This window comes from Hyperolius riggenbachi, chromosome 3 (assembly GCF_040937935.1).
Source record: "Hyperolius riggenbachi isolate aHypRig1 chromosome 3, aHypRig1.pri, whole genome shotgun sequence".
Classification (NCBI taxonomy): Eukaryota; Metazoa; Chordata; class Amphibia; order Anura; family Hyperoliidae; genus Hyperolius; species Hyperolius riggenbachi.
Window position 1 is genome coordinate 214,047,562 of NC_090648.1, and position 16,378 is coordinate 214,063,939.

The window sequence follows — 16,378 nt, forward strand, 5'->3', positions numbered from 1 at the left end:
CAGGACCTTTATGCGAATAGAAGGGGAGTCAGCTGATCTGCCAAGTCAGCTGACTCCAACGGTACTTTGGATTGGCTGAGTGATGGGGGTGGCACTGCGGGGCATCTCTGTATATATAGTACTAGTCTGTCTGTTGCCCCGTGTCTGCTGTTGCGAATGCTAACGTGTTAGCGCTCAGACCCCAGTCAGATCCCAAAGTGTGCTAGAACCAGCTGGAGCTGGGGATCCACACTTAGCCAGATTCTGTTGATAGCTTAAAGTACTAATTGCATTGTATTATCTGTTATGACCTTCTGCTTCCTTTGACTATTCTTCTGCTTGTTGATTCTGTACCTCTGCCCATCTGATTCCAGTTGCCGACTCTGCCTGAACGTGACACTGAATCAGCCTACTGTCTTTGTACTTTATCTGTCCGTACGTTGCCTACTCTGCTTGTCTGACCTTCCTGTCCTCACTGGTGGGCCTAGCCACTGGTGAGGGATCTCTAGTAGCTTTCACCTACTCCTCAGGTGAAGCTCAGCTGCAGCACTGTCTGTAACACCTGCTCCTCAGGTGTCCGCTAGCTGCAGTATAGTCTTAATCACCTGCTCCTCAGGTGATCAGCCTTTGCAGCACTGTCTGTAACACCTGCTCCTCAGGTGTCCACTAGCTGCAGTATAGTCTTAATTACCTGCTCCTCAGGTGATCAGCCTTAGCAGCACTGTCTGTAACACCTGCTCCTCAGGTGTCCACTAGTTGCAGTATAGTCTTTATTCGCCTGCTCCTCAGGTGATTATCCTTTGCAGCACAGTCAGTGGTTCCTGCTCCTCAGGTGTCCACTGGCTGCAGTACAGTCTGAATCACCTGCTCCTCAGGTGATCATTGGCTGCAGTACTGTCTGAGTCACCCGCTCCTTGGGAGATCTCCTCTTACTCATTACTGTTGCACCAAACACTATCTCACATTGGTTGTCCTGTGTCTGGCTATACTAGCATTATTGGTGATTCTGCAGATCACCACATAATCAGGTATAGCATCTGTATTATTGGTGATACTACAGATCACCAATAATCAGAAAATCGGTTTTGCTGACACCAATCGTTACACTTTAAATGTCTATATATATACAAATGGGATTTTTTTTGTACCTATGGGAGAGTGAGGTAGTTAAAAGGTTAATTTTATTGCGGAATAAATGTACTTTTAAATGAAAGCAGTTTAATTTATTGCAATAAATAGCTTGGCATTTTTCTCTGTGAATAGATGGGAGACTGGGCCAAGCGCCAGAAGTGGAGTGATGTGAGGTCTTCGGGACGGCTTCGCAGGACAAGGCTGCTCAGGTGATTATAACTTATTTGTACTAAAAAACAGTGGAGTGGAGTGGCACTCACAACAAATGGTGACTGGTTTGCCCAAGCCCAAAAGACCCTTGTACTCCAGTCCAGGGTCCATGAAGATTAAAGAGACTCTGTAACAAATTTTTCGGCTGTATTTCTTCTGTCCTACAGGTTCCTAAAGCAAATCTAATGTGATCTGGCTTACTGCAGCCCTTTGTAGCTGCAGAGTCAGTGTAATCAATCATCTTATCTCTCTTCAGTCGTACTTGTCGTGCTGTCTCTGGAAGGGGCTGACTCTTCATTGTTGTTTAGCTGTTAGGCAGGCCTTCCCTCCACGCCCCTCTATGCTCGCTCCCGTGAGTTACATTAGGAAGTCTCTGCTCTATCTGGCTGTGAGGCTGCAGACCAGGAAGAGAGCTGATTGTGTGTGAGATATTTCCCCTGGCTTGTAATACACTTGCCTATCAGAGTCTCTGGCTGCAATACTTATGCTGCTGTGCAGAGTGAATCAATGGTCTGCCTCTGTGTATTGCAGCCGGCTCTGAGACCCTGATAGGCTGATCGGCAGCTGAGATAGAGCCAGCACGAGAGGACCTACAGCGCATGCTTAGACTTGCGCTCCTCTCGTGCACGGCTCTCATGCACACTCCCTGGAAGCAGGCACAAGCTCTGCCCGACGAACTTCCGGTTTTGGCGGCCATATTGCTTGTTTACAAAACAAGCAATAAAAAGGTGATTTACTGCTCAAAACATCGGCGGGGAGCGGCGAAAATGACGCAGAGGGGGAGAGGAGAGCGCTGCAGACAGGCTGGTATGTTTATTTTGTTAAGTTTGCAAGGATACAGATTCTCTTTAAGGCTGGCACCACCAATAAGTATCTATGCTCTTTTTATTGCATTAGCAAGATGTCAAAGAGAAAAGCTTTTTGAAATCTCCTTGTTCCAGCACTGTCACCTCGTTCCAATCTGCCGTCCCCGTGAGCACGCTTCCAAAGACTGCCACATCGACACAGAGCAGTATAGTCGGATACTGGAACAAGGGGACAATGAGAGGAACTGGAAGGCTTTATAGGAACCAGAGCATTTCCTCTCCATAGGTGAATATCTGTTTTTGTTTTTTTTAGGTTCACTTGACATTCACTTTAAAGTTTGAACCTGTCTCAGATTATTGACAGTTTTTTAAAGTTATCCAGCTACCACATAGATAAACTATTAAACTTGATATCTCTTCCCTGCTTTTAGATTTGCAACCCTAATTACTTATTAGTGAGAGTTGCTACAGTCTGATTGCAGATAAAATGTTAATTAGAGCTCTGGATTCTTAACCCTTAAAGAGAATCTGTATTGTTAAAATCGCACAAAAGTAAACATACCAGTGCATTAGGGGACATCTCCTATTACCCTCTGACACAATTTCGCCGCTCCCCGCCGCATTAAAAGTGGTTAAAAACAGTTTTAAAATGTTTGTTTATAAACAAACAAAATGGCCACCAAAACAGGAAGTAGGTTGATGTACAGTATGTCCACACATAGAAAATACATCCATACATAAGCAGGCTGTATACAGCATTCCTTTTGAATCTCAAGAGATCATTTGTGTGTTTCTTTCCCCCATGCACTGAAGTTTCAGGCTGCTCTTTTCTTCTTGCAAACAGCTTTGCCCTTGTTTGTAATTCCTCAGTATGTGAAAGCCCAGTCAGCTCAGAGGACGATTTATCCAGCTGATTAGAGCAGCTTCTCTCTTCTCTCTTATCTAAATAACACACAGGCAGTGTGCATAGAGGGGCCAGAAAGGGTGAGTTCATAGCAGAACCACAACACTGAAGAACTTGGCAGCCTTCCAGACACAGGCCGACAAGTCTGACAGGGGAAAGATACATTGATTTATTACAGAGACTGTCATAGTAGAAAGTGCTGCAGTTAGCCAGAAGACATTAGAATAGCTTTTGGAACATGTAGGATGATAAAAAACAGGATGCAATTTTTGTTACGGAGTCACTTTAAATAGTGAGAGAAAAAAGGAACAAGGCCTAGATCTTTGCAGGATTGGAACTGCACATGCACATGGTTGTTATCATTACCTGATTTAGAGGGGGGGGGGGGTCAGTTGATGGCGATGGGCCTAGAGTGAATTCCAGCCCTGCCTGGATGGCTTGCCATAATTGATGGAAGAATTAATTCTTAACTATGGCTTGTGGGATCCTGGCACTGAGATCCCATTTCAGGTAAGGTAAGCCTGACACTGGATGTCCCTTTTTTGGACTTGCCGGTTCAAATTTGCTGCCACAGCTGCGGAAGCACTTGTATCTTCAAGTGCTCTAGAAGATGTATGGCTCTCTACTGTGTATGTGCAAGTACGCATGAGAGTGTGCTCATGCATGCGCAGTACAGAGCGACCCTTTTTTCGGAGAGTGCTTCCAAGGGCTCCCAGAGGCTCAAGGAGCTGTTTTTGACTAGTTAGTTGAAGACAGCTAAAGGGGGTGATTGCATTGGAATGTGAGGACAGTGAGAGGAAAGGGAGGGCTCTTTAGGACCCAGAGCCTTCCCTCTCCATAGCAAGGTATCTGATTTACAAAATAAATACATTCATATTTGCTTTAAGGATTCCACCTTCCCTGGGATTCTGCAAGAGCCTAAATGCATTCAGGCCCTTCTATCTTCTGGGAACTCCTGGTCCCTATTTCTGCTTTTTTGATCTCCTGGCTTCTGACATTTTTTCTGACTTCTAAACTGTTTGTGCTTCCTGAATCAGCTGGGTCTTGTATGTTCTTGTGTATGTTGTTAGTGTCTGTATTTTATTATTAGCTATTTAGATAGATCCACTGGTAGTTTGCTGTGCTGGGATCTGGGCCGGGTCTAGTCACAATGGGGCCACAGTCCACAATTAACTTTCCTACCCTATAAGCAGCATAGAATCGCCTTTGCATTCCTATTGGCCCCTTGAGCCATCTCCTAGGCCTCTTCTCCGTGACCTGGCACATAACATGCAATACATTTCTACATGCAATTCTATGGCCCTTTTCCATACGATTCTATAGCCCTGTTCACATCTCTGCATTGTAATGGATCGTGTTGTTCTAACTAGCTGCATGCAGGCTTTGAATTCCCATGTACAGTATGTTATAACATACAGTGTCCATTGGAGAGTACACACATATAACACATGTTATGCAACAAGTACAGCGTGACGGCAGGCTAAGTGTTGAAACCAGCATGCTGAGATAAGCATGGGCAGCCTAGTATGGAAACTTATTTTTTATTAATTTGTTATATGCATTGCATGTATTATTGCTCTATGTGAAGTGCTTGATTGCACAGTGCACTGATTGTACAGTTCCTGCTCTCCTACATATGCAGCTATTATGGGGGGGGGGGGGGGGGGGCACTTTTTAAGAGCATTTAAACATTCTGGGTAGACTGTTGCTTTTGGAATGTGATGTGGAATGCAACATAGCAGAGATAGTAGTAGCAGCGACGGAGGTCCTTGTCAGGCTTATACAGTTGTCCTGAATCACCATGTAGATGCATTTTGCATTTTTAGAATGTTATTACAGCACTGTTAAATCAGGAGGATCATTCAAGAGCTGTTTAAACAGTTACAGTGTAAGTGCCACTTTGGGGAATGTAGTGCAGACTGCAGCTTAGTCGAACTTGTCACTCATGCCTGCTTCAGCATTCAGCCATGCCCTCTGGTTTTACAACAACAACAACAAATAACATTTGTAAAGCGCTTTTCTCCCGTGGGACTCAAAGCGCATAAGCATGGCTCCGACCATCGTGGTACAGAGGAAGAATTTTATAAATCTGGAAATGCCAGGCTAAACAGGTGACTTTTCAGTCTGGATTTGAATAGCTCCAGGGATGGTGCTGTCTTTACTGGGTGTGGTAGGGGGTTCCAAAGAGTAGGGGCAGCATGACAGAAGGCTCTATCTCCAGATTTTTTGAGGTGCACTCTAGGAGTGACCAAGTTTATAGAACTTGCTGATCTGAGGTTGTGAGAGGTGTGGTGCAGCTTCAGCAAGTCCTTCATGTATCCAGGGCCCAGATTGTGCAGGGATTTGAATGTCAGCAGTCCAATCTTGAAGAGTATTCTCCATTCTACTGGTAGCCAGTGCAGTGAGCGAAGGATCGGTGTAATGTGACAGTGGCGCGGCTGGTTTGTTAGCAATCTGGCAGCAGCATTCTGCACTAATTGCAGGCGACGCAGGTCCTTTTTGGGGAGGCCAGCATAAAGGGCATTGCAGTAGTCCAGCCGTGATGTGATGAAGGCGTGGACTAGGGTTGGAAGATCCTCTGGGGGAATCAGATGTTTAATCTTTGCAATGTTCTTCAGATGAAAGAAGGAAGATTTAACTACAGATGAAATTTGGTTTCTGAAACTCAATTCCCCATCGATTAGTACGCCAAAGCTGCGCACAAGGTTGGAGCTGTTTATGTCTGAATTCCCAATCCTGATTGGTGTTGCTTTAGGATAGAGCTGTTTTGATGGCGAGTGCTGGCTTTGGACAAACAGGACCTCAGTTTTTTTAGCATTCAGTTTCAACCAGTTATCCTTCATCAATGCCTGTAGCTCAGCTAAGCAAGAGTTTATTTTTGGGGTAGGGTCTGTTCCACCAGGTTTGAAGGACAGGTATAGCTGTGTGTCATCGGCGTAGCAGTGGTACGTCAGGCCATGACGTAGGATAAGTGTACCGAGTGGCAACATGTAGATTGCAAACAGCAGAGGGGATAGGATTGATCCTTGTGGCACTCCGAATTGTAGAGGTACAGGTTTGGACATTATAGGACCTAGGGATACTCTCTGTGTTCTGTCAGTCAGGAATGATCTGAACCACTGGAGGACTGATCCACTGATGCCACTGTACTCCTGCAGTCTGTTAAGCAGGATTTCATGGTCAACTGTATCAAAAGCCGCTGAGAGATCCAACAGGATTAGGATGGAGCATTCCTCTCTGTCCCTTGCCATGAGCAGATCGTTGCAGACTTAGATGAGGGCTGTTTCACAGCTGTGGTGTTTCCTAAAGCCAGATTGTAGAGGGTCCAGGATGTTGTTTACTGACAGCCTGGTTTCAAGTCAGGAGGTTTCAGGAGGTTTCAAGTCAGTTTTAATGTGTTTTTAAATCAAACCCAAGGCGGCACGTAAAAATATAGTTTGGTACCTAAGAAGAGGGAAGGCTTTGAATCCTCCAGAGACTTACCACATGCTCCTGGACACTACTGCCGCTGCCCGGGAGCTGCAGAAAGTTTGCAGCTGCACTCCTCTTTTTGCACGAGCGTAGTCGTACTGTGCTTGTTCACTTGGGGACCAAGATGTTAATTAGACTGATTAGGATGCATCTGTCACGGACGGTTGCGTGGCCGCAGACGTGTCCTTGAACCGTCCGTGAAGAAAATGCGATCGCAATCGATTCTCTGCATCGATTGCGATAAAGATTGATAGAATCTGGATTGGTTGTGTAGGGGCTACCTGTAGCAACCTGGAGTCTCTCTTTCTCCCAGCAGAGAGATAGCATTAGCTTAACTGCAGGATGGCTCTTTCGATTTGCTAATGAGCATGAACAAACTCTTGTGTTCAAGAGACTAGTGTTTATTTTTAATTACCTGGGGACACAGGATTCTGCCCTCTGGTAGAACCTCAGATAGGTGTCAAATTGCTCCCTCATTTGGTGAGCCCCAGCCAAGGGAGCTTCCCTCACAGTTGGGGGCCAGACTGGCTGGCACCGATGGGGGCAGATTTGAATGCATGTTGTGAGGCATAGCGGAGACAACGCTGCCATGCGGGGCAGCATGGCGGCGGTCTCCGCTTCTCAGCCGGCGGACTCCGTCGTTCAGGCGGAGCGGCCGGCGCGGGCTGGCAGGGACACCGCCACCGCGACTGGCGACGCGGCGGCGGGTCTCACATGGCGGCAAGCGGACTTCAGTCCGCGGGCGGACGCGGACCCGGGGCCTAGCCTCTCCATCTCTCAGAGGCAGAGGGTCACGCGCGTGCAAGGAGGCAGGACTTTTACCTCCTACGTAGGAGGCTCAGCTGACTCTCCAGTCAGCTGACCTCAGGAGGTATTCTGATTGGCTGGGGCTCTGGGGCGGCGCTGGGCAGCTCTCTGGCTACATATGGGGCTTGTGTGTTAGTAGCAGGTTGTCTGCTGTCGTGAATACACTGTTGTGTTAGCGCTCAGACCTTAGCTCAGTGCCCTGGTGTTGATACTAAGGATTTCACACCTTAGTTAGGATTCTATTTTGATATTGTATCTGTGTTTTGACTTCGGCTATCCTTGACTACTCTCTCTCTATACGTTATTGTACCTTTGCCTGTCTGATTCTTGTTGCCGACCTCTGCCTGATTACCGATTACTCTTCTGCTTTCCGTTCCTGTACCGCTGCCGTCATCTCTGTTGCTGAACCCTTGCCTGTCTGACCTTTCTCCCTTCAGTGGAACGTCTCCCACTGGAGGGTTATCTCTGAGGCTTGCCTCTCCGAGACGCCTGCCCCAAGCAGACGATTACTGCTAGGGGTCGAGATTCCTCACTCTGCCTGGTTAGAGGATCTCACTCACGGGGTTCCCATTCAGAGGTAACCACACCTCTGAGGAATTGCCGTGTGGTGGATATTTCCACACTTCCGTGATATATTACTGTCTTTATTGTGTTCTTTTGCTGGTGTCCAGAGGTTAGCAATATATTGGATTATCGGTGATACTGCAGATCATCAATAATCTGGTATATATCTGCATTCTTGGTGATACTGCAGATCGCCAATAATCAGATTCTCTCTGCGGGCTGACACCGATCGTTACACATGTGCTGTATGATTTCTTCTCTGTTATATGGAGACCGTATATAGCACAGCTATAAAATTCATATAGTCTTATTCGTTAAAATCTGCCCAATGTGCTGATATAAAATTCATCGCAATAGCCCGTCCGGTTATTGATGTATGACCCTTCTCAGGAACTGGACCCGCTGCCCTAGTCACGTCTGATGTCAAATTAATTGGTATTTTCTGACAATTATGAATCTGCTATCCACCTAAATATGACATGTATCGTTTATGAGTTACGGCATTTTATAAGTTTAAACCTAAAATCTCTCTCAGAGGGAATGAACTGTCATTGGTGGGTAATTCAGAGGGGGCAGGCATTGCCACGCCCAAAACCAGCTTCATCAAATGCACATTGCCAGCAGGCGAACCTTAGTCCTCCAAATTCCATCTTTATGAGAGCCTGTCTGCTGCTAGCCAGGGGACCATGTGGTTAGCGGCCATCTTGTTTGGACTTTGAACTGAACTGAAACAAAGGAACTTTACCAGTTTTCCCAGAAGGAAATATTTCCACAAACTAAGTATTTTCTCCCTTTTTATTTTCCTACTGGCTATTTATGTTTCTATAATTGTTGATTTTAATGATTTTCTGTATATATTAATTATTTATATTGCATTTTAATAAACCGGTGCTAACGGCAGTTTGTTTATTCCACTACCCTATTATTCAGCCACACAGAAACTGAACCCGGGTCTCTGAAGAGACGCTACTATTGTCGCCAGCTAGACAGAATAGAGTGTGTTTAAACGTTTTTTTTTTGCAGGTCTAGACTAGTCAGTGGGCTCCTCTGTCCCATGGTAACAGAGGTGATGGCAGTTATACCCTGAAATAATGTGTAATTTGTAATTACTGTAACTCACAGGCTCCCTTCTAGTCGGTCTGCTGCCAAAATTCCAGCAGTTTGTGCGCACCAAGTGCGACCACAGCTTGCATGGTCTGTGTGCTGAAACCGATTGGAAGGCATTTTGCGGTCCGGCCACTAGGCGCACTGTGACAGCATCTACAAATGGGCTCCCTAGCAAAACTATGATGGGGCCTCTGCACCAAACCCCCTCCCACCCAAGCAAGTCCAATCACCATGTCACCCCTCCCCTATAACTAGTGAAGCCACCATGTAACCTTGCCACCCCCATTTCTACCCTGATCTCCCTCCACAAAAAAAAAACTAACATCCCAAACGGGATCAAAGAAGAAAGTATTTGTAAGCTAACTTACAAACATAGAAAAGCAGCATAGGACCATATAAGTAACCATTTCTGGTGAAATATGAAACTCTCACAGTTCGTAGGGCAACCTTAGGCAAGTTCAGCCCGGATGCGTGCAAACCCAGTAGGGGACTTGTTATGTGACATAAAGGGGAGGGCCAAGAGCCCCAGCAGAGACTTCCAATAGACTTCATAAATCTCCACTCCATGATTTGGCACCAGCCTTCCACTATCTAATGGGTCCTAGTGAGGAAATAGCGTGTATGAGAGGCCCTAGTATTGGGAAGGCACTTATATGACAGCCAGGTTCATATTTGAACAGATCAGTTTTTGATCCATCCATAACTAATGTAACTTAATGACAGTATGTTTGTTTAGGCTGGAGTTCCTCTTTAGCTAGTGTGGTGACCATGTCAACACCGTCAATTGGTGACCCTCTTCACTTCCTAGTTTCTACAAACATAATCTTCTCAGGGGAGCTTGGAGGCTGAGATGACACTGATAAAGAAGTTGCCCTCCCTGTTCTCAAAAAAAGTCTTGAGAGGCTTTTCCAAATATTGTCATTGACGGTCAGCATAAGCCCACTTCTTTCTTGGAGATGTAAATTATAAACTCTAACTGTGCATTTTTGCATCATGTCACAATCAGGCCTGGTCTGCCCATGATGCCAGGTGAGGTGACTTCCTCAGGCGGCAGAAGTCTGAGGACAGCACCAGACAGAAACAGGAAGTAAAGAGAGTGCCTGGCCAACCTATACTGGGGGCAACTGTACCTGGCTAACCTATACTGAGGACAACTGTACCTAGCTACCAACACTGGGGGCACCTATAACTGGCTGCCTACCTATACTGAGGTGGTTTTCTTTTTTTTTTGGGGGGGGGGGGGGGGGGGGCTCAACGCAGCTATAACAAATTGTCAGGTGCTGTGTGATCATTCTAATTTGGGGAGGGGGGGGGGAGATTGTAGATATGTAGATTGTGCCAGTGTAACAATCCTAATGATTTCCATCTGTCTACAAGCGGTTAAATACATTCTCCAATGGACATATTCAGAACAATAAAGGGTGTAGTCAGTCTGTACATGTGCCTCTGATTTTGCTTGCAATAACAATGTACTCTACTTTATTTCCCTCCCTCTGCAGAGGAGTGCAGAAATGTTATAGCAGCAGAAGAAGCAGGCACATCTGTGTATATAAACAGAAAGGGGATCACATTTGGCTAGCTAAAGGGGGGGCACATCTGGCTATCTAAAGGGGGAACATCTGGCTATCTAAAGGGGGGAAGGGGGGGGGGGCATCTGTCTATCTGTGGGTAAATGGGGCAAATGTGGCTATCTAAACACCATTTGTCCATCTGTCTCCACCCATGACCATGCCCACATTCTGATGTGTTTCCATGTCCATTTTGCTTGAGGGGGCGCAAAAACTGTCCTTGTCCTTTAGATCATACATATCTCATGGCCCATGGGCCTAATCTGGCCTCCAGTACCATCAAATTTGGACAGCAAGTGGTTTCCCCACTTTGCATTATGGTTGGCCCATGAGCACCTGAGCACTAAGCCTATATCACTAAGCGCTGAAACTATGAAGCCACATGGTGAAGGGAGAGGGGCCACTAGACACCAGGGAACTGTAAAGGGGAGGGAGGGGAACCATTAGACACAAAGGAACTGTATAGGGGAGGGAGGGGGCCACTCGAAACTAGAGAACTGTACAGGGGAGGGAGGGGGCCAATAGACACCAGGGAACTGTATGAGGGAGGGAAAGGGCCATTAGGCAACAGGGAACTGTATAGGGGAGGGAGGGGGCCAGTAGACAACAGGGAACTGTATAGGGGAGGGAGAGGAGGCAACAGACACCATGTAACTCTATAGGGTAGGGAGGGGGCCATTAGACAACTAGGAACTATATCAGGTAAGGAAGCGGAGGCAATAGACACCAAGAACTGTATAGGGGAGGCAGGGGTCATCAGACACTCGGGAAATGCATACGGAAGGGAGGTGGCCACGATACTTAGTCCGAATGGTCAGCCCGCCCCTGGTGCATACCATACTTAGGGTAGCCACACACTTGTAGATTTAGATTACCACCCGATATGGCAAAAAGATCCATCCCTCTCTGATGGGAATCTGATCAGAGAGAGATCAATTCTTTCCACACACAGCACATAGAATTTCAATATATTTCAGCATGAAATCTATTAAAAAACAATCAAACTGCAGTGTTTTTCTGGCAGCTTTGATCAGCATGATTATATGTGTGGCTACCTTTAATGGTATGTATTGAATGTGCTGCAATATCTAGAAAAGCCACTAGATGGCACAGTGTGTTATTGACAGCTACAGTATATTGTACTGTATTCATTTTTCTTATCTTGCCTTTGTTCCTGCTCTTTTTATGATTTAGTAGTGTGTGCTACTGTTAAAAAAGTGCATTGACTCTCACTTCTGGTGAGATTAATTAATTCTGTAATGTAAAACTGGGGACTCCCAGGTCATTTTACAACACCACCTTCTGAAATGTAGAACTTCTATTTTCACACTGAAACCAATGAGAGTAATGTGACTTACATAGCTGAGCTATGCAGACTGCCAGAAAAATGTAATTTATGAAACATTTTACAATCAATATTATTGTGGGTATGGCATAAGAGATGAACCCTTGCAAAGGAGGTTACGAGCAAAGCACGCCTTAACAGAGCAGGGACAAGGTCCTCCAGCACCCAAGGCTGAGACACCAAAGTGCGCCCCTCCATCCCTCCCACCCCAGCTGTCACACACTGATTGCTATTAGACTAAGAGGGCCACAGGGCCCACAACCTCCCCAACACCTTAATATCTAGTTATCTGGCTTGCAGTCACTTTCATGTATCCCCTTTTCTTATTTCTTTCTGCTTCATACACAATTAGGAATGACAGCTGAATGAATTCTGCGCCCCCTCCTACACTGCGCCCTGAGGCTGGAGCCTCTCCAGCCTATGCCTCGGCCCGGCCCTGCGCCTTAACCATTGTTATGGCTGAAGAGTAAGCATGCTAAGGCCTGGGACCCACTAGCAGCGCTTTTCTAAGTACTTGTGATTTGAAAAGCTCTTGCTAATGTAATGCTTTGTCTGTAAACCCACAAGTTTTAAAAAATCACCCATAGCATTAGAGCTTTCCAAATCACAAGTGCCTAGAAAAATGCTGCCAGTGGGCCCCAGGCCTTGCGCTGCATGTGTGCATGCAAAGGAGACTCAGGCCTGATCTAGCACAAGGCACATACCCAAATCAATGCTAAGGGCTGGTGCACACTACAACAAATTTGGCAGCGTTTTTGGATCGCTGACAATCTCCAGCGATTAAAAAAAACATTTTGCCAATATACTGAAATGGAGTTGAACCCACCCCATTTTCCTAATTGCAGCATTGTGGGCATGTTTGTGCTCAATGCAAAGTTTTTAAGCGCTGCACAATCACTTTTCAAAGCGATTTTGCAGTAATTTGGGGGCTGAACGTTTTGTTCTTCTAATAAACTTAGTTATGCTTACCAAGTATTTCCGATGTCCAGCTTCCACCTATAGCTTCAGCTCCTAGAAGAAGAGGTCATAGGCACTTTTCTGATTGGTCCTAGAGAAGCACCTATGACCTCTTCTGCTAGAGGCCGGGAATTCTGATGGTAGCCAGACATCGGGATACCCACTGATTTATAACTAACTTTATTTACAGGTACAAGCAGGGCCTATTCTACTAGACTTTTTGCTGCCTGAGGAAAACTGGTGAGGATGCCCCCTCCCCCCCTTCCTGATTTGGAATGATCGCACGGAAATGTTCTCACATGACATGCTGCAGCTCAACACAATAGCACACTTGCTGGCTGTGAGTCTGTGACAAACAAACTGTTCACCCTCAGCCACACCATTCCTCCTCAGTCAGGACAGCAATGCCACATCCTCCCTTCTGCTGTGCAAGTCAAATGAAACACTGCTGCTCTCCTGCCTCCCCCCCCCCCCCCCCCCCCCACACACACACACACTCACTGTCAAACTTCTCACACAGCACAACAAGCTGCTTTTCCCCAATGATGACCTCTTCACCTCGCTCGTCTCTCTCTTCTCCTACTCTGACTGCATGCTGTAACTGTAAGCACACAGTACAAACATGCTGCCCCTGTAATCTCTGCACCTAATGCAAATGTTTCACCTTGCTTCATGAGAACCGGCCCTGGGTACAAGAAGGTACAAATTGCCAATCGGAAGCGCTGTACACTCTACTGTACACCGTTTCAAAGGGCCGTCAACCGCAATCACAAAATGCTTTGGAATCACTGCACACATCGCTTGCGCAATTTAAAAGTACTACAGCGATTTCTAGTGTACCCCAGGCCTAAGTCTCAGATTGTACCAGTGGAGTTATAATTCCTAGGGAAAGGGCCTATTTCCACTAGTTCTGCATCAGTTCTGCATCCGTTTTTCTGAATCCAGATTTCTGGATGTGGCTATTTAGGGCCTGTTTCTACTTCACACAGATTCTGGATGCAGGAAAACTGACCCCAATGAAAGCCTATGGGCCTGTTTCCACTAAAGAAACAGGCCCAAAAAGTATTACAGGTGTGGGAGAAGTCACACACGAAGACGTCAGCATACTGTGTGACACAAATGCAAGCAGCGGTGGCCTTACACAGAGAGTCTGTCAGCAAGACCCACAGAGTATGAGAGGTAAACAGGCTGTGAGTCTGCGCAGTCACCCACCAATTCCTGTTCCCTTTACTGCAGTTTACCATAAAGCCTCAGACCCTGAGGGAATCCTGAATAGGGATGGCCCAGCCTAGGAGAACTCATGGAGAAGCATGTGATCAGTCTGATCAGCTGATAGATTTGTAAGGCAGCTTGATTTGCTGGTCATGATCATGTGTTAAACCAGGAAGTCATCACAGCAAATCAGAGGCTTACAAATCTATCAGCTGATCAGACTTATCACATGCTTCTCCATGAGTTCTTCTAGGCTGGGCCATCCCTAATCCTGAAGGCAGTCAGCACCGCAGGCAAAGTAACCTTTTGGATTGGTTGGTGAGTCCACACACAGTCCAATTTAGATAGCATATACAATCGATACAATCTGGGCTCTCATATAGAGGCCAGGTCGCTGCCACCAATCCGCAATAAAGCGTACGGATGCGCTAAGTCTAACTCTAGCTAAATCCTGTAGGAAAAAGGATTAATACACAACCTTTCTAGAGATAGAAAAATAACAATATTAACCAGTTTACATCCCGCATACAGTATAATCACGTCATTGCAAGTGGCTCCTGAAAGCCACATGACGTGATTATAATTTGCTGTCATTTAATGAGCACAGCGGGCGTGCTAGCACGCTCCTGGGCTCATTAACCCCCCTCCCCCTAACTACACTACACTAGCATCCCTTGCCGGGTCTCCGATCCTCCCACCACCCGCCCGATCCTCTGTAATACCCCCCTTCCCCCTCCATGCTGCGATCGGGCAGCATGGAGGATTACAATGTATCAATCTTTACCTGACCTTGTTCCAGCGCCGATCGTGATCCTCTCCCTGTAGTCCCGCTGTCAGCCTCACTATGCTGAGTGAACCGGGTCCCGGCTTGATGACGTCATCAAGCCGGGACCCGATCCGGTCAGCATAGTGAGGCTGTCAGCGGTACTGCAGGGAGGAGATCGTGATCGGCGCTGGAACAAGGTCAGGTGAGAGATTCTTACTCCTAATGCTTCCCTGCGCCTAGCTCTGCAGAGGGGGTGGAGGGGACACCTGGCATTTGGGAAAATAAAATTTCTTAAAGGGCCAACACCTGGCTATCCATGGGGGGGGGGATACAAATTAAAAGGGGCACACAGCTGGCTATAAATGGGGGAGGGGGAGGCATAAAGGGCATACACCTGGCTATGAATGGGGGGAGGGAGGTAATAAAAAACACATCTGGCTAACTATGGGGGGGGGGGGGAGATAAACAGGCACGTCTGGTTTACTGAAGTGGGGGGGGGGGGTTTACAGAGGCACATCAGGGGCTGGGGAAGGGTAACGGGGCACATCTGGCCAAGTATGGGGGAGGGGGGTATAAAGGAGCACGTCTTGCTAACCATGGAGCGGGGAGGATTAAAAAGTGCCACAACAATTAAAGAAAAATACAAAGCCGCAAAATGGAAAAAAATGCACCTTTATTTCCAAATAATATATTGTCGCCATACATTGTACTAGGATCATACTTTAAACCCTGTAATAACCAGGACAGACGGGGAGATCAAATGTGTAGGTTTAATCTATGGTACCACTTATTATTTTCAAATTATAATTGCTGAAAACTGAGAAATAATTCCTTTTTTCATTTTTTCCCCATTATTACCATTAAAATCTGTTCAAAATTAAATAATTTTAAGCAAAATGTACCACCGAAAAAAAGCCTAATTGGTGGCGAAAAAAACAAGGTATAGATCATGTATGTGTGATAAGTAGTGATAAAGTTATTGGCTAATGAATGGGAAGAGTGTGAAATGTAGAAAACTGTTCTGGTTTTTTAGGGGGAAAACCCCAGGGACGCGAAGTGGTTAATATCAACACTGTTATGGTAACGTGTCTCTCTCTAAGGAGAGGTGAATACTTGTTGCAGCCCGTGGCAGGCAGGAGGTGCCCTTGGCGCTGCTCCGCAGGCTCCTGGTGGTCTCCGGTGGCCGACCTGGCCAGGTCGGGCTTCTTCTGCGCTCCATTGTGCGTTTCACGCCGGCGCGCTGACGTCATCGGACGTCCTCCGGGCTGTTCTGCGCAGGCTCAGAACTACTGAGCCTGCGCAGTACAGCCCGGAGGACGTCCGATGATGTCAGCGCGCCGGCATGAAACGCACAATGGAGCGCAGAAGAAGCCCGACCTGGCCGCCGGCCAGGTCGGGTTGGCCACCGGAGACCACCGGGAGCCTGCGGAGCTGTGCCGAGGGCACCTCCTGCCTGCCACGGGCTGGAGGAAGCCCCAGGTAAGTGGATATGTATTTTTTTTTTTTGTTAGTCCCTTTAAAGGCCCTTTGTTGCAGCCAAATTTCCCTCCT

At 46.7% G+C, this 16,378-nt stretch overlaps 1 long non-coding RNA gene across 2 annotated transcripts in view; it reads left to right on the plus strand.

Annotated features, from left to right (window-relative positions):
- LOC137563347 (uncharacterized) overlaps positions 1-16,378 on the plus strand; it is a 63,572-nt gene that overhangs the window by 2,188 nt on the left and 45,006 nt on the right. For both annotated transcript variants that reach the window (XR_011030323.1, XR_011030322.1), the window contains exon 2: positions 1,243-1,319. This is a non-coding gene — a long non-coding RNA (uncharacterized lncRNA). The remainder of the gene's footprint in view (positions 1-1,242; positions 1,320-16,378) is intronic.